Source organism: Balaenoptera acutorostrata, chromosome 3 (assembly GCF_949987535.1).
Source record: "Balaenoptera acutorostrata chromosome 3, mBalAcu1.1, whole genome shotgun sequence".
NCBI lineage: Eukaryota > Metazoa > Chordata > Mammalia > Artiodactyla > Balaenopteridae > Balaenoptera > Balaenoptera acutorostrata.
The window spans coordinates 136,851,378-136,875,583 of NC_080066.1; positions in this window are offsets into that span (position 1 = coordinate 136,851,378).

The window sequence follows — 24,206 nt, forward strand, 5'->3', positions numbered from 1 at the left end:
ACGCCAAGACACATAGTAATCAAATTGACAAAAATTAAAGACAAAGAAAAATTATTAAAAGCAACAAGGGAAAAATGACAAATAACATACAAGGGAACTCCCATAAAGTTAACAGCTGATTTCTCAGCAGAAACTCTACAAGCCAGAAGGGAGTGGCATGATATATTTAAAGTGATGAAAGAGAAGAACCTACAACAAAGATTACTCTACCCAGCAAGGATCTCATTTAGATTCAACAGAAAAATCAAAAGCTTTACAGACAAGCCAAAGCTAAGAGAATTCAGCACCACCAAACGAGCTCAACAACAAATACTAAAGGAACTTCTCTAAGTGGGAAACACAAGAGAAGAAAAGGACCTACAAAAACAAACCCAAAACAATTAAGAAAATGGTAATAGGAACATACACATCGATAATTACCTTAAACATGAATGGATTAAATGCTCCAACCAAAAGACATAGGCTCGCTGAATGGAAACAAAAACAAGACCCATATATATGCTGTCTACAAGAGACCCACTTCAGACCTAGGGACACATACAGACTGAAAGTGAGGGGATGGAAAAAGATATTCCATACAAATGGAAATCAAAAGAAAGCTGAAGTAGCAAGGAAGGACACTACATAATGATCAAGGGATCAATCCCAGAAGAAGATATAACAATTATAAATATATATGCACACAACATAGGGGCACCTCATACATAAGGCAAATGCTAATAGCTATAAAAGAGGAAATCAACAGTAATACAATAATAGTGGGGAACTTTAACACCTTGCTTGCACCAATGGACAGATCATCCAGACAGAATATTAATAAGGAAACACAAGTTTTAAATGACACAATAGACCAGATAGATTTAATTCATAGGACATTCCATGTGAAAAGAGCAGATTACACTTTCTTCTCAAGTGCACATGGAACATTCTCCAGGATAGATTGCATCTTGGGTCACAAATCAAGCCTCAGTAAATTTAAGAAAATTGAAATCCTACCAAGCATCTTTTCTGACCACAACACTATTAGATTACAAATCAATTACAGGGGAAAAAACGTAAAAAACACAAACACATGGAGGCTAAACAATACATTACTAAATAACCAAGAGATCACTGAAGAAATCAAAGAGGAAATCAAAAAATACCTAGAGACAAATGACAACGAAACTTGACAATCCAAAACCTATGTGATGAAGCAAAAGCTGTTCTAAGAGGGAAGTTTAGAGCAGTACAATCCTACCTCAAGAAACAAGAAAAATCTCAAATAAACAATCTAACCTTACACCTAAAGGAACTAGAGATAGAAGAACAAACAAAACCCAAAGTTAGTAGAAGGAAAGAAATCATAAAGATCAGAGCAGAAATAAATGAAATAGAAACAAAGAAAACAATAGCAAGGATCAATAAAACGAAAAGATGGTTCTTTGAGAAGATAAACAAAATTGATTAACCATTAGCCAAACTCATCAAGAAAAAGAGGGAGAGGACTCAAATCAATAAAATCAGAAATGAAAAAGGAGACGTTACAACGGACACTGCAGAAATACAAAACATCATAAGAGACTACTACAAGCAACTCTATGCCAATAAAATGGACAACCTAGAAGAAATGGACAAATTCTTAGAAAGGTATAACCTTCCAAGACTGAACCAGGAAAAAATAGAAAATATGAACAGACCAATCTCAAGTAATGAAATTGAAACTGTGATTAAAAATCTTCCAACAAACAAAAGTCCAGGACCAGATGGCTTCACAGGTGAATTCCATCAAATATTTAGAGAAGAGCTAACACCCATCCTTCTCAAACTCTTCCAAAAAATTGCAGAGAAAGGAACACTCCCAAACTCATTTTACGAGACCACCATCACCCTGATACCAAAACCAGACAAAGATACTACAAAAAAAGAAAATTACAGACCAATATCACTGATGAATATAGATGCAAAAATTCTCAACAAAATACTAGCAAACAGAATCCAACAACACATTAAAAGGATCATACACCATGGTCAAGTGGGATTTATCCCAGGGATGCAAGGATTCTTCAATATATGCAAAGCAAACAATGTGATACACCATATTAACAAATTGAAGAATAAAAAGCATATGATCATCTCAGTAGATGCAGAAAAAGCTTCTGACAAAATTCAGCACTGATTTATGATAAAAACTCTCCAGATAGAGGGAACCTCTAGACCAGACACTATAAAACTCTTAGAGGAAAACATAGGAAGAACACTCTTTGACATAAATCACAGCAAGATCTTTTTTGACCCACCTCCGAGAGTAATGGAAATAAAAACAAAAATAAACAAATGAGACCTAATGAAACTTAAAAGCTTTTGCAAAGCAAAGGAAACTACAAGCAAGATGAAAAGACAACCCTCAGAATGGGAGAAAATATTTGCAAACGAATCAACAGACAAAGGATTAATCTCCAAAATATAGAAACAGCTCATGCAGCTCAATATTAAAAAACCAAACAACCCAATCAAAAAACAGGCAGAAGAACTAAATAGACATTTCTCCAAAGAAGACATACAGATGGCCAAGAGGCACATGAAAAGCTGCTCAGCATCACTAATTATTAGAGAAATGCAAATCAGTACTGCAATGAGGTATCACCTCACACTGGTTAGAATGGGCATCATCAGAAAATCTACAAACAACAAATGCTAGAGAGGATGTGGAGAAGAGGGAACCCTTCTGCACTGTTGGTGGGAACGGAAATTGATACAGCCACTATGGAGAATAGTATGGAGGTTCCTTAAAAAACTAAAAATAGAATTACCATATGACCCAGCAATCCCACTACTGGGCATATACACAGAGAAAAGCATAATTCAAAAAGACACATGTACCCCAATGTTCATTGCAGCACTATTTACAATAGCCAGGTCATGGAAGCAACCTAAATGCTCATCGACAGACGAATGAATAAAGAAAATGTTGTACATACATACAACAGAATATTACTCAACCATAAAAAGGAACGAAATAGGGTCATTTGTAGAGCCGTGGATGGATCTAGAGACTGTCATACAGAGTGAAGTAAGTCAGAAAGAGAAAAACAAATATCGTATATTAACGCATATATGTGGAAACTAGAAAAATGGTACAGATGATATGGTTTGCAAGGCAGAAATAGAGACACAGATGTAGAGAACAAACGTATGGACACCAAGGGGGGAAAGCGGTGGGGGGTGGGGGTGGTGGTGTGATGAACTGGGAGATTGGGATTGACATGTATACACTAATGTGTATAAAATGGATAACTAATAAGAACCTGCAGTATAAAAAATAAAATTCAAAAAATAAATAAATAAAAGAAAAAGAGAAAGAAAGAAGGAAGGAAAGAAGAGGAAAAATGTTGACTTGATCATATGATTTCAACATTTTTAATTGCTAGTATATAACAAGCTGAAATAAAAATTTTTAAATAATTCATTATTTCAAAACTCATGTCTAATTCTATGTATGTTTAGGATAGGCAAGGCTGCAGTGATAAATAGACTGGAACAAGTAATGGCTCAACACAATGGCAGTTTATTTCTTGCTCATGTCAGAGCCCTGGGAGGATGAACAGATTTGTCAGAGCCTCTCCTCTATGCACTCAGTCAAGGCACCATGCTGACAGAAGCTCTGCCATGTTCAAACTGTGGCTTCAATCCTCACCATGGTTCTCTCTATGGCAGCCACTGGAAGGCAGTGCAGAGGGGTGAGAGTAGGAGGGCAGCATGGGCTAGGCCTGGAAGTAGCACACAGGACTCTGTTTCCATTCCACTGGCTGGCACTCAGGCACATGGCTACCTAACTGCAAATGGAGACCAGCTCTGTGCCTACAAAAAAGGGGATGTAGATTCTGTTGAATAGCCGATAGCCTCTGCCACAGTCTAGCACCCTCCCAGCCTAGCAGAGGGTGTGATGCATAGTAGGCCCTCAATTAATAGTTGCTGAATTGAGTATGTGTATAATACCTTCCAGGTGTGCAATAGGATAATCACGATACTTCCTACTACTACTTCAAGTAATTGTGACACTCCCGAAATTGTGGGTAAGATGTTGTGAATAGTCACTTATACACATTTTTTCAGGATGTAGACTACTTATTATTATTCTTTTTGTCAGATTCTTCTTTTACTTCCATTCTACTTCCTTTCCATGAGCAACATAAGAATTTGGGTCTGTCAGGAACGGAAAAACATATTAACTTCTGGCTTAATTTCACTCTAGGACTTCAGTTTCTGTTGGATGCTAGTGATACATCAGGGGTGCCTGATTTCTGGGTTTAAAAAGCAAAAGTAATTAAATGCCAGTTTGGTGGAAGCTTTCTCTTTTACGTTATCAAGATTCTATGGCTCTGTGACTCACAGGCATTGGCTGTATGTGACTAATATGTCTAAGCTTTAGGAACTTTGGACAGAAGATTCAATAATAATGTGTTGTTATTTTTGAAGATTAGCTCAAACATCAGAAGGCACAGAAAAAAAACGTAATGAGAAAAATAAAAACAATAGTACCAATAAGAGAAAGCCCTGGGCTCATGTTAAGTTTTTAAAGTAAACTGTGTTATAGATGGGGGCAACAGTAAAGAAGAGGCAGAAACACAAAGTGACACAAGAGAATGATAAACATATTTGGTGCTACAGTTATAATAAGTTAGGAATTAAGTGACATAGTAATTATCTCTAAGTAGGCATATATTTCCACTAGAATGCAAGCTCTGTGGTGGCAGAAATCTTGCCTGATCACTGATGTATTCCTAGCACTTAGAGCAGTGTCCAGTATAGTGGTGGGCATCTAATGATTCTTTTTTTTTTTTTTTAAATTATTTATTTATTTATTTATTTATTTATTTTGGGCTGTGTTGGGTCTTTGTTTCTGTGCGAGGGCTTCCTCTAGCTGTGGCAAGCGGGGGCCACTCTTCATCGTGGTGCGCGGGCCTCTCACTATCGTGGCCTCTCTTGTTGCGGAGCACAGGCTCCAGACGCGCAGGCTCAGCAGTTATGGCTCACGGGCCTAGTTGCTCCGCGGCATGTGGGATCTTCCCAGACCAGGGCTCGAACCCGTGTCCCCTGCATTAGCAGGCAGATTCTCAACCACTGCGCCACCAGGGAAGCCCCTAATGATTCTTTATTGAAAAAAAAAATTAGTAAGCCAAATAAATTCCAAGTGGGAAAACATACGCCTTAATTTTCATTGGAAAAGAGGCAAAAGAAAAATGAGGCAAGATGGTACAGTGACCATTGATTGACTGACTGATTCCATAACTGTACTGGGCACTGATTTTGTGTAAAGACCTATACTAGGGATCACAGAGGTGACATGTGGCTCACAGTCTTTAAAAGTCAGCATCTGCACTCAAAGGAGCCTTGGAAGGGGAGGAGGAATTTCACCCCACCGTAAGCTCCAATGTCATGTTTCCTTCAAATAAGCATTCTCTGAAAAGGAAAATGGATGTTCTTTTATTAATTTTACATAAAGTATAAATAAAAGCATCTTTAGAAAATGTTGCTTTTTTACAGATTTAAAAACTACAGTCTAAATAAAAAGAAAACAGTTATTGACTCCAATAAGGATTCATGATAAGTCCCTTTTACTTTCCTTCTTCAACCCCCAATTGCTCCTCCTATATAGAATCCTGGAACTGACATTGTGTAAGACAAAGAAAACAATAACATGGATAATTATTGTACAAGGTAGGAAGTGTTAGGGACCCTAAGAAATGTATAGGTAAAGTACTTTGAGGGTTCGGAAGAAGGAATGATCACAACTTCTATCAGTCAGTGTCTTTGGTTGCAAACAATAGAAACCAGCAGTTCCTAATTTACAAAAGAGTTCACTGGAAGGGAATGGAGTTCTTTTTTTTTTGTTTTTGTTTGTTTGTTTGTTTGTTTTAAATTTATTTTATTTATTTATTTTTGGCTATGTTGGGTCTTCGTTGCTGCACGCATGCTTTCTCTAGTTGCGACGAGCGGGGGCTACTCTTCATTGCAGTGCGCGGGCTTCTCATTGTGGTGGCTTCTCTTGGTGCGGAGCACGGGCTCTAGGCGCGTGGGCTTCAGTAGTTGTGGCACGTGGGCTTCAGTAGTTGTGGCTCACGGGCTTAGTGGCTCTGCGGCATGTGGGATCTTCCTGGACCAGGGCTCGAACCCGTGTCCCCTGCATTGGCAGGCGATTCTTAACCACTGTGCCACCAGGGAAGCCCCAGGGAATGGAGTTCTTCATAAAATCACAAGATAAGGCAAAGAAACCTGCACTGGCAAGGAGTGGAGCAGAGCAGCAATAGAGATCTGGGAGCAGGAATAATGGATGAGTTCTTCAGGACATGAATGAGCCCCAGGCGTTTTCCATGCTTGCATCACTCAAGAATCAAATTGCGAAGAGATAGAGCTAGAAGGAGAACAAGAGCAAGATGGAGAGGGAGTGTTTCTGCTTGGCCTAGTGAGTGTCACATCTCCATTTCCCCTCCAGGAAGGGTGCGGCATTTTGAGTTATAATCCTGTCAAGTTTGCTCGCATCCCCAAAGTAAAATTCATGTAGTACTTCCGGAAGAATGGTGAATGAATGATGCCATGCCAGAAAAAAGCCATAGGTGTCTACAATACTTACTGAGCGTGGAATAGGAGAGTTGAAGAAGTTTTCTTGAAAGAGTTGGCATTGGAATTAGGCCCTAAAAAACAAACAGAATTTGAATATGTAAGGATGGAGAGAAGGGTTAGGTGTGGAGGTAAGAGATCATTCTATGAACAGAGGCACAGAGGATGGACCAGAGAACAGGGCCTATCCTACAGAGGTATGTATATTGGGAAAAGAGAATGGTTCCATTTGGATAAAGTGTAGGGTAAGAACATATCACGAAGAATCATGAATGCCAGCCTAAGGAACTTGTTATGGATGGACTGAAATATTTTAGATGGGACATGCAGCTATGTGATTAGATATTGGAATTAGCTATGTGCAATTGACCCTTGAACAAAACGGGGCACCGACCCTCCCTGGAGTTGAAAATCTGAGTATAACTTAGAGTTGGCCCACCTTATTCGAAGTTCCTCCATATCCACAGTTCTGTATCTGCAGATTCAACCAACCATGGATCATGTAGTATTTACTACTGAACAAAATCCTCATATAAGTGGACCTGCACAGTTAAACCATGTTGTTCAAGGGTCAAGCTTACTTTTTTTTCTTTTAAAGGAAAGTCTCTCTGGTGAAAGGAAATGTATGGGAGAAGAGATTGGATGCAAGAAAAGCAGTAACAGCATTATTGCGAAAGTATCGTCTAGAATTATTAAGGAACGGAAGTAGTATAATAGCTGTGGGAATGGCATTGAGGAGATGGCACAAGAAATATAGTAAGGGTGGTATTTAACGACAGGGCTTGTTCTCACCAATACCAAAGGAAATGAAGCTAAATGTGGGACTGAAGATTCAGCCATCAAAATCTGTGAAATATTGTTCACAGAAATATTGGGTTGGCCAAAAAGTTCATTCGGTTTTTTTCCGTAAGGTGTTACAGAAAAACCCTAATGAACTTTTCGGTCAACCCAATGCTAACAGTGCAATTTAGCCACTGTTACTTTTCAAGTTCTTTATCAGTTAATCGAATATTCTTCATGATTAAAATCAAGCTATTTGAGAAAATCCCTAAATGTATAAATATGATACTGTAGCTTGAAACTTCAAAGTGAAGGAAATTAATTCAAATAATATGTGTCCACCTTCCACTAAAAACAACAGGAAAGATACTATAGCGAAGGGGCAGCAAACTGTCTTTTGGAAAAGGTCATACAGTAAACATTTTCAGCTTTGTGAAGCGTACAGTTTCTATCGTAACTACTCAACTCTGTAAGAAAGCAGCTACAAACTATTTAAATGAATGAATGTGTCTGTACTCCAATACAACGTTACTTACAGATAGTGAAATTTGAATTTCATTTCATTTCCACATATCATAAAACTTTCTTTTGATTTTTCTCTATCATTTAAAAATGTAAAAACCATTCTTTGTTCTCAGGCCATTAAAAAACAGGCAGTAGATTGGATTTCATACTTGCTAATAGTGTCAATGGCTAGGACCACAGCTTTAGAAATCAGAACCAACATTTCCTTCATGAGTCAACAACAATATGAACTCATTCTGAAAAATAGTAGTTGAACTGGAAGAGGGAAATTATGAGAACCAATGAACATCTCAATAATTGATTCTGCTCTACTTGATTTTGTTTCAAGTGAATGGAGTTTTCCTTTCAGCTTTCTTCCCTAATGTAGCATAGTGTTAACATTTGTTTAAATACAGATTCGGCTAAAGTAACAGAGGCATTCCAAAAAACAATGGTTGGGAGACTTCCCTGGTGGTCCAGTGGTTAAGACTCCACGCTCCCAATGCAGGGGGCCTAGGTTCGATCCCTGGTCAAGGAACTAGATCCCACATGCCGCAACTAAAAAGATCCCGCACGCCGCAATGAAGATCCTGTGTGCTGCAACTAAGACCCGGTGCAGTCAAATAAATAGTAAATAAATACTTTAAAAAATGGTTGGGGGCTTCCCTGGTGGCGCAGTGGTTGAGAATCTGCCTGCCAATGCAGGGGACACGGGTTCGAGCCCTGGTCTGGGAAGATCCCACATGCCACGGAGCAACTGGGCCCGTGAGCCACAATTACTGAGCCTGCGCGTCTGGAGCCTGTGCTCCGCAACAGGAGAGGCCGCGATGGTGAGAGGCCCGAGCACCGCGATGAAGAGTGGTCCCCACTTGCCGCAACTAGAGAAAGCCCTCGCACAGAAACGAAGACTCAACACAGTCATAAATAAATAAATAAATAAATAAAAGAACGTGAATTTCTTAAAAAAAAAAAAAAATGGTTGGGAAGTCTCCCTCTCAAGTGTTTGAGTACAGGCAGTCTAAGGGAGGCTTGATGGTGTCAGAGGTATAGGCTACTTCTATCTTTTGCTCTATCATCCTCAACACACAGCTTTCAACTCACAGTCTAAGATGGCTGCTCCAGCTCCTATCATCGTATTTGCATCCCACACAGTGATAAGGGGAAAAGGAAGAGAAGAAGGCCACACTCCTTACCTTTAAGTGCATGACCTGGAAGTCATGTGTATTCACATCCCATCCGTCAGACCTTAGTGACATACCTAAAGCTAGCTGCAGGGGGGACGGGAGTTGAGACATATAATATTTATCTGGGAAGCCATGTATCCAGCTAAAATTGGGGGTTCTGTTCTTACAGGAAGATGGGAAAATTGTAGAAACATTGAAAGATAGCAGGAAGCCTCTGCCAAGTGTTCTTGCATATTTATTTGCATATTTGCTTATTACCAAAAACTATTCCTTGTATTCTTTACACATATCACTTTATTGCTTCAGTCAGGGGAAGGGAGTCATTCTAAATATTTTTAATAATTAACTTAAACCAAAAAATAGAAACCAGTTATTCTGATGATGACTTCTTTTCCAGGGCTTTTACCTTAATAGCTTCCATAAAATCATAAATTCATTCAACAAATATTTCTGAGTGCCTCTTGTACCAGGCATCTTTCTAGGCAGATAAAACCCTCACTTCCTACACTACTGACAACTTTATTCTAGCATGTTACCTCTGTTGAAGACGTTTCCTTAGAACATGTAGTGAGGGCTCCTAAAAGCATGGGGAATGAGCGTTGGGAGCCACGGTTGTTCGAATACAAAGTGAGGAGCCCTTCCAAACCTCCGTCAGCCTCACAAATCCAGCCCCAGTCAATATGGACTCCAGACAACAGCCTGTTTACTATGCAGATGTAGTTTCTCGGGAAGCCCACTAGCTCCTTTTACCAAAAAATTGCCATCCTTGCCCCTGTGCTTTCTGGAAATTCTAGACCACTCCTGGTATAGACGTATTTGGATGGATATTTAGGTGCCAATTCTTTCCCAACCTCCCAATGGGAAGATAATAACGGATCCTGAAATAAGAGCCTAGCTGCCTGTATCAGAGTGTTTCCCAAGTTGCGTTTTTTAAAAAGAAAGAAAAGCAAGCAGACAAACACTAGGCACTCCACCTGGCATGACTTCAGAATGCTTGTGATTAAGATATTCTGCTTATTGTGAATCGAAGATCTAGGCCTGCCTTGCTCCACACAAATAGAAGCTCTGTTTCTCAGCTGCCCATGCGCATCCTCTTCATGTCCTTAGGGTGCTAGAACAGCAGGGCTTCTCTAAATGGTTCTTAGGCTCAAAGAACATGAAAAGAAATAGCGAAGGGCTCCTGAAAGCATTTACATTGACGAATTATATGTATCGACAGTACATTTTTCCTTTTCTCGCTACAAAGTGACAGCCTTTGTGTGCCACTTTCCGTTGTTAGCACCGAGGGTAATTGAGGTTGTGGCAGCATGGCCAGCAGCAGGAATTGGCGGAAATTAATTAAGCCAGGCAGTTTAGGCTGTAGCATCTTCACTCCTCGGCCACTCCCTTGTACTTTAACTGGTTGGAATTCAAGGGGCACAGAAGAGGGGAGGGGAAGACTGGTGTGGCTTTGCAAAGCAGAAAAAATGAGAAGCATTCATATGGGGTTTAGTTACCTGTCAGGTGGTTTGAGAGGAAGCCACAGATTAAAAAAGAAAAAACGAAAGAAATCCCTTTAGTTTCTATAGCATAAAACAGAGGAATTAAGTTCCGATAACAGCTATCACTTACTGAGCCCCTGATATATGTCAGACGGTGTTCTAAGTGCTTTATGTATCATTATCTTATTTGATTCCTTCAAAAACTCTGTGGTAGATGCTCTAATTATTTCCATTTTACAGCTATGAAACTGAGGCTGGGAGGGGTTAAGGCTTTTAAGTGGCAGGTCCAGGGTTCTATGCTTGGCAGTCTGACTCCAAAGCTGGTACACCATACACCGTGCTATACTGCCTTATAGATAGTTGAACCCCTGGTTGTTATTTTCCTCTAGATTTACATCTCAGTCTTTGGTATAGGTGGTGGGCATGGATTTGCATTTCCGAATGGAAGAGGGAATTAAGTTAAATCATAAACAAGAGGATGCTTGAAAAGCATGGTGTTCAAAAAACTGAAAAGAGTTTGTGCCTTTTTCCTGACTGCCTGCTAGCACATTTCTTGCTGTAGGGAAAGAAATACAGCATAACAGTACTAGATTCTATATTAAGCAATTTATTATTTTTTGAAAAGTGATAATGGCCTTGTTTTCATCTTAAGAGCTAAAAGTGGAAAAGACTGATAGCACCCTCAGAAGCATGCACTCAGCAAGATTCCCTAAATAGTTCTTTCCTCTCCAGTCCTGACCCAGTAACCTCTGGGCCATTCTATTCCCTGGAAACTCCTGTATAGGGCCCCAAAGAGTATGCTGATGCCTGCAACATCCTTTTAGGATGTGAAGACCTATAGACAAATGGCTCCTGGGGACAGGGAACATATCAAAAAGTAATCCTTACTCATAACAGAATTGAGTTTGGTGTGAACCCAGCAATCAGGGAATGAAAAGTGAGTGCATTAACCTACCATGTTATCTGTATAGGAGTTTTATATCTTAAATGGAACAGACATTCCTGCAAAACAATAATGGACTGAGATTAATGAGTTACAGGTGACCCTCAGACACGGGAAGGTTGACTTTGGATAAGCACCCACAAAGGTCAAGTGCTTATCTGAATTAACCACAAGTCTTGGATCGGGGGGGTAAAAATAAAGGACGAGAAATACCCCAGGGAGAGGCTTTCTCCAACCTGAGTTTTGTGTTCTTTCTTACCTTCTGCTAAATTCTGCATTGGATTGGACCAGTCCTTTTTTTATACCATTTTCATATACATCTCTGGCCTAAACCAGATCTCAACATCGTGGAAATAGCACGAGCAATGCTTTTCAGATTCTAGGTTTTCAGGATGTATTATAAACCAATTATTTTTGCTAACATAGAACTGAGTCTTTTTAACAGAGGCTTTAACTGGATGGAATCTTTACAACTGTAGTCACTTTTGCCTAGACCTCAGTTGAGGATTTGCATTTGTCTCATTGTACAGTGCAAATATGCGGTGGTAAAAATAACTTCCGTGTTTATTACTCTCATCCTTGGGTCAATTTTAGTATTTCCATTTAAGACAGAATAATTAATCCCCAGAGCAGTGCTGTATTCTTCATTTCTCAAAAAAACACACTTGACACCTACCTCCATTAATTAAATGGAGTTGTATAGCTATCTGGTGTATCTCCCATAGAGCGTATCTTCTGGGCTCTCCCTAAGAACCCTGCCGGGAAGGTGAGTAGACTGAAAGACGCTCATGGGGGCAGGGCAGACCCAGCTCAGGCTTTAGGAGAAGTTCAATGCTCTTGCGGGAAGCTGAGCATACACTCGTATCTAATACAAAACACCAGGGTGTCCCCATGGGTAGATAGAATCCTGTCCAGGTATGTTGTCTGCAATAGAGAGATACAAAGAGATAACCCTCTGGAACCCCACCCCAGCCAGAACTTGGAAAGGAGGGAAATAAGATGCCCCTGGAGAGCAAAACTTCAAAATCAACGTGAACTAAAATAGAGCATAGATATGTAAAGTTTTCTTATGCCCTAGAAGGGTCCTAAGAAACCTAAGCAAAGGCATTAACACCTGCAAAGAAAGAACATGTTAATCAGAAGGGGGTTGGTCAGCCCTGGGTAAAAAAGAGAGCCCCTGAGGCAAAAATTAGTAGCGCCCATCCAAACTTTGCCCCTGGAGGACCCGGCCGGCCGGCCAGCCAAAGCCTTTTCAGACTGAGGTAAGCATCAGCTAAACACAAACTCAGACAAATCGGTATGGAGTGCCTGTAACGTGTCAGGTGTATGTCAAGGTTTGGGAGAAAGTGCTGAGTAAGGAGACTGCTCAAGGCAGTTTACAGTCTGGAAGGAGAGCACATCAACATAAGGAAGGAAACTGAAGACTGACGACTCTCCGTCCCTGAGGACGTAACTGTGGCTCGGGAGAGGCAAAGGACATAGTAAATAAACAGTGGAAGGAGGTATAAGGACAGTACTTCAAACAGGAGCAGCATTTGCTCTGGGCTCCAGGCTGGAAAGATCTTGGCTTGCAGCGTGTTTAAGGGATGGAGGGAAGGCCGGTGTGGCTGGAACCCAGAGCAGTTTTAGATAATAGATAATATTTATTGAGGGCTTAGAAGTGCCAGACACTGTTGAAAGCAGTTTATTCTTCTAATTTTTGTCACAATTCTATGAAATAAACACTATCTTTATTCCTATTTTACTTAAGGGGGTAACTATGGTGTAATATAAGTAAATCACCTGAGCTTGGCAGTAGATTTGAACCATGGAGGTGTGGATGCAGGAATTTGAACCATGGAAGTATGGTTGCAGAACCCGCATTCCTAACCAGGTCTTACAGTGAAGACCGGGTCTGAAGTAGTCAGACCATGTAGGGCTAGTAGCTTGAGGATTTTGTCATCTCCTAAGAACAATATTCAGTTTTCGAGGAGTGACCTGGTCAAATGTGTGCTTTGAAAAAAATCAGTAGGGTTGTAATGGGATTAGCTACCATTTTTCTAGAATCTCATTATGCTTTTCTTCCTGTGTAAGTCGTCAGAGAAAGAGGGAATGCACAGATCATGTGAACTTCAGGAATTTTGTTTACCAAGATAGCCATTTCTTACTGTAAAATAACATGCTAGCTTTTCAACATGATATGGCTTTTCAAAATTCTTGACGGTAGGGAGAGAATATGGTGCTCATGTGGTTTTAAGTATTCTAGTTCCTACAACTATTATTTCTCAATGTAAATTAATAAAATGGTACCCTGGTTTGATACAGCAGACTAATGAGAGGTTAGGCAGCCTGCCCTAGAAAGATGAATTTACTTTCTAAAAATATGAAGTTTCTGATTTGCAATGCTAAGGATCAAGCTTTGTCTAGACCACAGTAAACTTGCCAAAGTCATGGCTTTGCCCTTGGCTGCTCAGGAGGGAGCCTGCTGCCTTCTCCTCAAGGGTGGCAGCTGACATCCCACAACACTCAACATCACTGGGCTGTGTAATACAGCCACAACTTTCTTCCTCCTCCTCCTCCTTCCAAGACATTCAGAAACCTATGCAGGTAGGCAGGAAGGTCTGTCAGCAGGTGTCAGGTTCAGAGCCCTTTGATGGGAGCCAACCAGAACAGTGTAGGGTCTCAGGCCTTAAACCCACTTAACATAACTGGGGAGCAAGATGGAACCTGGATCTTGGTTTCACAATAAGGGTCCAGGGTAAGAGCCACTCAGGCAGGAGATATAAATCTGGACAACGGTATAGAGATGGTATTTAAAGCCCGGTAACTGATGAGATCCTTTAGGAATTGAATGTAGTTAGAGAAAAGAAGAGGTTAGAACCCTAAGCCCTGAGGCACTCCAACTCTTAGAGACAGGGGATAGAGAGAAACCAGCAGAGGAGACTGACAAAGAAGTAGATGAAGAAGTGGGAAGAAACTCAGTAGAGCATTGGGTTGTGAAAGGCAAGTTAAAAGTGTTTCAATGGGGAGAATGTGATCAGCTGCATCATTTAAAGTACCAGTAAGATGAAGCTTGAGAACTGACTGACGGATTTGCAAATGTGGAGTTCCTTAGTGACCTTAACAGGAGCAATTTGGATGTTTGCAGGGTTGAGAGTGGGGTGGATGGATGACTGAATTGGATTCAGGAGAAAATGGGAAGAGAGAAATTACCAGTGAGTATAAACAACTTTGAGGAGTTTTGTTGTCAAGAGGTACAGAGAAAATGGAGCAGTAGTTGGGTGGAGATGTGGTGTCAAAAGATTTTTGTATTTATTTTTAATCAAAGAAACAACAGCATGTTTCTATGTATGGCAATGGTCTTGGAAAAGGGAGGGAAATTTTTGATGCAGAAGAGAGGGGAAGAATTGCTAGAGAAGTATCCTTGTGGCATTAGGATGGGATGGAATCTAGTGCACAAGTGTGGGGACTGGCCTTGGCTTGGGAGCACCAGTAATCTATTCAGAGTCACAGAAAGAAAGGCAGGATATACGGACACTGGTACTTGTAGGTAGGGAGATGTGGTGGTGGAACATGTAGATTTTTCTGGATGTTTTTATTTCTTGGTGAAGAAAGAAGCAAGTGAATCATGATGAGTGAGCAGGTTGTGGAGGACTGAGGAGAGAGAGGGATGAAGGAGTTGTTGAGGAGATTGGGAGAGGGAACAGACTAGGACAGGAATGATACCTGGGCAGCGTTATTGGTCCATAGGAGGTTATAATGACCAGGAATTTAGAATGAGATTGGCCAGCATGGTTGTGTTTTTTTTCTCTAGCACATTTTGTTGCAGGTATGCTGGCCCAGAGTAGGCAGAAAGTCGGATTTAATCAGGGGAGTGAATTTACCAGTACAATGTAGTGATACAGGAGCAAGGAGGATAAGGGTGCTTGTAAAAAGAATAGTAACGGTGATGGATCAAGGAATTTAAACAGGATAAGGAGGAGGAAGTGAGGACACAAGAGGGTGAGGACAGTGACAAGGTGGTAAGATCAACAGATTGTAGGTCCCAATGGAGTGAAAAAAACCTGTGCTCCAAATGGCATGTCTGACCCTTACCCTAATAAGTCTCTCAAACTCTTGACGTTCACATTTCTTTAAATGTCGATGGAGATAACAGCATCTTTAGTGTTTTTGTGGGGTTGGGGCTTCTCTGTTGGAGCAGTTATTGTTAGGGAGCTGCCAGTATCAGTGGTTGTTGACAAGACAGAGGAGAAGGAGAGTGTTGGTTCTTCATCAAGGAGGAAAATGACTGGCGTTGGGGAACAGGTCTCAGAGTCTCTAATCGCTTGAGTTTTGTATCCCTAGGATTTTAGGAGGAGGTGTACAGACTCCAAGTGACACACACACATGCCCCACATGTGTATTTTTTTTCTTTACCAGGAATCAGGATAGTGCCCCATGCCAGGTGTATGGTCTGGCAATGAACCTTCAAAGGTTTTTGGAGGATAAGAGGAAACCCAGAGAGAGGCCAAGATAAGGTGAAAAGTCAGGAGAGGAAAAGGCAGGAGGAAAAGGCTTTTAAAGATAATGTTTTACCTTAGAATTTAGTTTATGAATGATATGAAGATATGTCATTGTGGGAAATATGTGGTAGGAAACGGATAATCACTTCATTAGGAAATATGGCTATAAAAATGCTGACAGATGTCTTTGTGTAGTGACCACAAGATAGGTCGTTACCTGAGGTTTATCCTTTGGGAATTCTCCTGTGTATGGATTATATCAGTTTCCTGTCCCCTGCCCTCTGGTCTCACTTGGTAGTTTGGACTTTTAAATCAGAAGTGGGTCTTTTAGATCATCCAGAGCAATCCTTTCATTTTTATAGACATTGGAACTGAGGCCCCGTGAAGTGAAATCTGGGTTCTCCTATTCTGCAGGGATGTGGGAACCATATTCTGGCCTCTGGCTGTGATGAAAGTATTCCCTACTTCCATGCTTCTGTTGGGGAATTGTTCCTTGTCATGGATGCACTTGTCCTGTATTAAAAGTACCATTTGTCCTCAGATTGAGATACCACGCCCACCCCCATGACCCAGGAAGCACAAGCTTGCTACTTCTGCGCTGTTATGCAGAGGATGGAACAAGAGGTTTGGGGTTTTGTTTTGTTTTTTTGCAAACTGGGTGTAAACCTTATTCACAAGAACGATCAGGGACTGGGGATAAGGAGGGAACGAGGATTTCATCTCTCTTTACTTGATTTTATTTATTTATTTATTTTTGGCTGTGTTGGGTCTTCGGTTCGTGCGAGGGCTTTCTCCAGTTGCGGCAAGCGGGGGCCACTCTTCATCGCGGTGCGGGGACCGCTCTTCATCGCGGTGCGCGGGCCTTTCTCTATCGCGGCCCCTCCCGTCGCGGGGCACAGGCTCCAGACGCGCAGGCTCAGCAATTGTGGCTCACGGGCCCAGCTGCTCCGTGGCATGTGGGATCTTCCCAGACCAGGGCTCGAACCCGTGTCCCCTGCATTAGCAGGCAGATTCTCAACCACTGCGCCACCAGGGAAGCCCCTCATCTCTCTTTAGAATTCATTTTATGTAAGAGATATAAAAATAATAACAGCAAAATATGTTGAAAGAGCTTGGGTTTTGGATTCTGACAATAATGAAAGCAGTATGTACTGACTGATTCCTCTGTACTGGGCAGTGTCCTCATATCCTGATGCTACAGATTACTAGCAATGGGATCTTGGGCAAATTACCTAATTTATTTGAACTTTTAAAATCTTCAGACAAAAATACAAGAATTCTAATGTTTTTTGCCTGGTATTTTTATAAAATATTAAATTTGATTTCATATAAAAGTATCTGGCATAAAACAGGTGCTCAATCAATGTTAATTTTTCTCCTCTTCCCCTCAAGCTTCCTGAGGTTTAAAAATATTTTTTCAGATTTTGAGCTGCTCAAAAATTTCAACAGCAAGGCAAGAATGGTTATGATTAAGACCATTTGATACTGTGTATTCAATTTTGTAATGTAACCTGATATCAACAGCCAAGATCTTTGTCCTAAAGGGAATTTCATTATTCAGCAAAGTGGGGCTGATTTAATAGCCATTAATTCTGAGGGTATGTTCAAGTTCAAAGTCCTTCTGTTTTAAATGTAAATTGCTCTTTTTTATGTATTTTGTATTGGAATTTAGGAACAAACGCTGTCACTCCCATTTTTCTTTGCATGGCATTGCAGGCGCTTTTATTGTCACAGAGCCCTGTTATTGTGATACCTCACACAGGAAATGCACACTCTGACATTAGGCACCAAATTGCTGAAATATCCTGTGTTTTCTATTCATTAAAGCCCTAAAGCACTATGTGCAAATTCCCTTGCTTTAATTACACACCTCAGGGATGTGCACGCCAAAAAAGGAGCCAGTCAGACAAAAAGCCAGGTCTTTGCCAAAAAACCCCAGCCCCCTAACCTGGTAAACATTTATTTTCAGCTGGGAAATCTGCTATTAATTCATATAGTGACTTTCCCAGCTGAAATAATGAGCCAAGCCAAGTGAACCAAATGTTCGCAGTGAGCAAACATGAACAGTAGGGAATCAGCCCATCTCTTATTTACATGTTTGTTCCTTCAGCAGTTTAAGGAACATTTGTACGTTTCCCTTTTACCTGGAAGCGTACCAGGGTTTATGCTTCAAGTGCCTTAGTTTTCAAACAGAGCTTATCGACTCTTCTGTAGAGAGCTGCTTTAAGAAGTAAAAGAAGAGAAAAACCACCACACCAAATTAACTATTATTAGGGCTTAAGAGCAAAGTCTCCCCACCAGCCACACTGACTTTCTAGTTTATTTGAAGACCAAAAAAAAAAAAAAAAATCAGAATTAGCAAAAACGTGAGATTTTTGAGAGAAATGCCATTTGGGAATTTTTGTTTTAAGTTAACAAAAATTTTAAACTTATGAACAAAAAAGTTTATTGTTCAATAAAGCAAACTAGGAATTAAAATATATTATAGAAGGTTGTTTTACATGTTGGGGAGTCTTTTTTCATTTCCATTTAATTACAACGCTTTAGAATGTGAAAAATAAGAAAAGAAATAGCTACCCGCAGGTACAATATGCATATGACAAGGTAGAGTATTATTTACTTTTCCTTTTTGAGGCCTGAATACTCACAAAATGCACTCAGATTCTAGAACAGAAAGGTGCCCTATGTGTATAAAACTTAGAAGAGAAAGTAGTTTGTATAGAAAAGGATGCCTAAAGCTTTGTGGAAAGCAAAGAAAGAAGGAGAAGCAGTTCAATTAACACATGAAATAGCTAAGTAGAAGAGTTAAAAAGTCAATATATTGATTAATTCCTATGAAGATGCAGAGTATCTACTCAACAGTCAATTAACCATTTAACATTTTTCTTGATATAAAGGAAGTTTTAAAAAAAGTCACAAACCCAAACGTATGTAATGATATAATCAATAATTGGAGTTTTAATGTCTCTCTTAATATAAGCTTGGATGCAGAGTTTTAATTTATTCTCAAAGAACAAAATGTGTTACAATTTAATGAAGGTATGGTTTTTATTATAACAAACATGAAAAAAGTAGCTTTTAATTCACAGCACTTGAAAATCAAGGTTAACCACCTCCAAACCTTTTTCCTAAAAGAAATTTTTAGCAGATACATGATTTTTTAGCAATGAATAAATGAATAAAATGTATGAGAATTTTTTTTTGTTGTTCTATAAGAAGAAGCACTGCCCTATTAATTTTGACAGACAACTTGGCATTAGCCATTTTAAAATCCAACATGGGATAAAGTTATGCATTACTAGTCTCTCTACATTTTTGTCAAGAGATGAACATTTTGCCAGATTTTTAATAATATGCCAAGACCTTTGTCAGTCGGTTTATTTAGCCCTGCGTAGTTATGCCAGTTTTTGTTCACCACCCCACTGGGTGTAACACTGCCTGTCACAGCTCACATAACTCCTCCCCTACAATTAGACAAAGTCAACACAGCAATCACTCCCAACTGCCCTGAGGTACCTGCACTATCAACAGTGCAGATTCCGAGGCTTGAACAAGCTTTGCTTTGTCACTGCCTCCCCACCCCAATTAGGACTTTTTTTCTGCCCAGGCAATTTAACACCAACACCATGGGTGGACCAGATAACTCTTTTAAAAAGCGAGTTTAAGTAATTCTCCTGCCCATCCCCCCTCCCCCATCCCAACCCAATCAATTCTTCTCCACCTCCTTTCACTACTTCCTCCAACACCATTCCCTCCTTCACCCCCCCCGCCCCCCCCCCAAAGCACTCTCAGAAACTTGCAGTCTCTAACTAGTTACCATGCCGACTGGAGCCTGTGCTAAGGAATGTGCTGCTGCCACACTGAACTCAATGAAAAGATGAAGAAAATGTGCAGGCAATACTAGTTTGGCTGTGATGCTGGAGAATCTGAGACAGGGCTGTTGGTATGGAAGGATCTCACTGCATGCAATTTGCAAACATGCCAACTCAATAGCATGTGATAGGCACTGGATTCGGAGGTCTTGGAGTCTTCAAGGGCTGGGAAGGAATAAGCTGAATGGGGGACAATCTGCCCCGTGAAACAATGCTTGCCCCTTAGAAATTTGAGATTTATTCATTTTAATAAGAATCTGCAAAATGCAAAAAGAGATTGAACTTCTGGTGAGCCCTCCCCTCTGAATCCAGTCATTACCTCTTCTTGAGATTTTTCTGTACCTTCCTTTTACTGTCCATAAAAAAAAAAAATCTGCCTTTCTGTCCTGAAAATCGTCAGTAGAATTCATATGACACAGGGGCTGTGTAAATCACAAACTGTATTTCCTGAGCAGTTGCACAGAGGAGAGGATTGCTTTGATTTTGCGCGGAGAAAGGTGGAAGCAGAATGCAGCCCATGAAGAGCAGAATTCTGAGAGCTGAAGAGTTCCCTGAACTTCCCATCCAGATGGAGGCAGATTTGGGTCTGCACGGCAGTCCTTCTAGAGAGTCTCCCTTGGTCCGGAGAACTGGGCTACCATGTGATAATTCCCAGTGGAGAGGTGCCCTTGGGATATTGAGAGTAGGCATGGGATCACCATGGGGGTTTGGTTCACTCCAACAAAAGTCTTATCTAAAACACCTCTTCCTGCTCCACATTCATGTGAACTAGAGACAACCTTGGATTTCCCTGAGTAAGTAGGGAAAAATTTTTCCAGAATGAGGATGACTCAGGATTGCAATTTACACCTCACACTCAGATTAGTAAAATTTCTTTCTTCTTGCCTTTCCAGTCTTCCACATCGATTGATTCCAAACTGTCCTGTACATCACTGGCAAAATAGTTTTCCGTGCTTGCCAATTCTACCCTGTTTTTTCATTGCCCACAGCCTCCCTATGGCTCCTCATTGCCATGGCAACCACATGTCCTGGGTTTTTCAGGACATTTTGATTTCAAATATTCTGTCATGTGGTCAGACTGTGTGTCAGATCATAAGCCAAAAGATACGTCCTGATTTGGGTTTTGAAAATATTGTCACTATACCCATTTCTCCCCAGATACGATTGTTGTTGATCCTTCTTTTTCTAGCAAACTAGAAAATAGTGCTTCTCTTTTCATATAATAATACCTTTCATTTTTACATAATATTTTGCAGAGTGTTTTCACATAGTCACCTTGGTGGATCCTTTCCTACCTGTGAAATAAGACAGGATAAGAGACATTATTTCAATTTTATAGATGAGAAAATTGGGGCGCAGAGTAGTGAATAGTCTTTCCATCATTTCCATAGTGGCAAAACAACTAGAATCCCCATGTCTTGACTCGAATGTCTTTTTTTCTCTAACATGCTTCTTCCAAATATAAGTGATACTTTGTACTCTAGGTTTCTTTGCCTTTGTGGGCCCTGAAAGACTGACTTTCAGGGGACTGTGTAACTGTAGAACAACTCTTTCCTGATTCATGTTGAACATCAACTCACGAAGTTGAGGAAGAGTTGAGGGAAAGGCTTTAAGGCGAAGAACTAAGAGGCTGAAATGTTAATCACCAATGTCACATATAACTTACAAACAGGGGGAGAGAGAGGGGGTGGGGAGAGAGAGGAAGGGAGGGAGGGGAAGAGAGAGAGAAGAAGGGAGAGAGAGAGAGAGTAGGGGGAAGGGAGAGAGAAAAAAAGAGAGACAGAAAGAGAAGAAGGAAGGAAAAAAATTCTAGGGAATCTGTCCAACAGTTACACCAGTGATATTTCTTAAAGACAGACTTATTTTAGCACATGTCTAGCAATGTTTATAAACATCTGCCTCTTAGTATTCTTCTTTATTATTAAAATTTCTCAAAAAATAGTGTTGTATTATATTACTCCCAGCTAGTATGTTGCATGGCGCTAGACACTATACATAAGAATAAAAAAAGAAAAGAGGAGGGTAATGTATATTATTAGCTTAATTATTCACTCATGTATTCAATAATTAATTTGACAAATATCAAGTACCATCTACGTGCCAGGCGCTGTACTAGCCGCCAGAGATACAGTGGTGATAGCTCAGAGCTTATAGTCGGGTGATAATTATTGATTGTGATAAGTGCTACAAAGAAGATAAAGAGGATGATGTGATGAGAGAACTGCAGGAGGCTGGGGAGATCTTAGGAGAGCTACTTCAGATCGAGTGGCCAGGGAAAGCCCTTCTGAGGAGGAGGTGTGTAAACCGACACTTGACAGATGATAAAGAGGCGGAGTCATGCACAGAGCTAGGGAAAGAGCATTTCAGCAAGTGGAAAAGGAAACACAGAGCCCTGTACTTTTTCTGTTCCATGTGTCTTCAGCATAGTGACTTAGCAGTTGAGGGCTGGGGAAATGATGTGAGGTGAGGCTAGAGAGTTTTATTGGCCTTGAAGGCCATGGTAAGGGGTTGGGACTTTATTCTAAGAGCAGTAGAAAGAATAAAAGCCATTGAAGAGCGAGACCTATAGATAAAAATTTTCTAGGAAAAACCTGCATCATTACTCTCCAGAACCCAATTCTTATCTTAAAGTACCTAGTCTACAGGAGCTAGGTAGACTACGCTATATGCTATTCATGCTATAAGCAGAATGTCAGAACTCTCAGGGGCAACTGGTACAGCATTATAAAGTTATTTACCCTCTAATAATGTTCAAAACAGAGTGTTTTTGGTTTTTTTTTTTTTTTTTAATCATTTTATTTATTGAAGCAGGAAAGCAAAAGACAGGTTCCCACTCTGGTTGAAGCATATCACCTTAAGCAAATCTGTCTCATCTTATCACCTTAGTTCTCCAAATAGAATGCACAAGCTCTTTTCCTTTCTCAGGTAGGATGCTGTGATTATTGATTACTTGCTGTTTGCGATAAAATACTCATAATATGTAGTGTACTAAATTATATTTCTTTTTAATCTTTTCTAAGTCTCCTTTCATGAAGTCTTTCTATGTTTTAATACTTATCTTCTATCAGAACAGAATTTTTATGCTAGATTTCAAAATGTGGATTCATTAACACCTCTTATACACCAAGTTCTATATTGTCTAGGCATCTTAACTCAAGATCAATAAAATTATTCAGAAGTTGGAACGCAACCAAGGTTAATTTGAGAGGAGAGTACATGAAAATAGGAATAAGCAGGCAGGTTGTTTCTGGCTAGACAGGGATGGAGAGGCTTTGTTACTAAGCAGAGAAGAGGTTTAAATTCTAATTGTTGTTGGTATCTTCAACCTTAATGTTTTGCCAGAAAATGGACAGGAGGAGGCAGTGGTATGTTACCGAAGTTTTTCTGCTAAAGTTTACTATGGCATCAACTCAGCAGGCTGTGACTCTGGTCAAGGCAAAACATGTATTGACTCTGTTCAAGGCAAAACACGTGTGATGTTCATTTCTTTCTGTTGTGATCCATGGTGATGTTTGCATAACAACTACTTCAATGAAAAGTGAAAACTATTAGTCAATTATCAGATGCTTTGCAATGGCCAGACATCATGCACATTGCATGACTTGTGGGTTTCAGTTTTCAGCTGGATGTATTGGCACTAAGTTGTGGGTATTCGCTAAGGATAGTCACAGATATATGCATGACCCTCAAAGGAAGCTCACCTAATGCACAGTTGCATAGCACAAAGCCAGGAGTCTATTTTTTTAAAATGATATGTATGACTCTCAGTCTATATTCTTTATTTCCTGGAAATAAAGTATCAAATTAATTTTAGAAAAGGAGTAATTGTTGGATGATTCACATTTAATTTGCAACACTGTTGGACAGAAAAATATTCAATGCCAATCCAGGCTTACAGTCATAGCTTCTTTCCTTCCTGAAGGTGTATATTTAAGGGCAGACATACAGCTAACCCAGACATACCATAGCTTGTCAAAATTCTGTATTCAAGAATGTTTCCTGGGGCTTCCCTGGTGGCGCAGTGGTTGAGAATCTGCCTGCTAATGCAGGGGACACGGGTTCGAGCCCTGGTCTGGGAAGATCCCACATGCTGCGGAGCGACTAGGCCTGTGAGCCACAATTACCGAGCCTGCGCGTCTGGAGCCTGTGCTCCTCAACAAGAGAGGCCACGATAGTGAGAGGCCTGCGCACCGCGATGAAGAGTGGCCCCCGCTTGCCGCAACTAGAGAAAGCCCTCACAGAAACGAAGACCCAGCACAGCTGAAAATAAGTAAATAAATAAATAAATAAATTTAAATTAAAAAAAAAAAAAATTTAGGGACTTCCCTGACGGTCCAGTGGTTAAGACTCGGCGCTTCCAC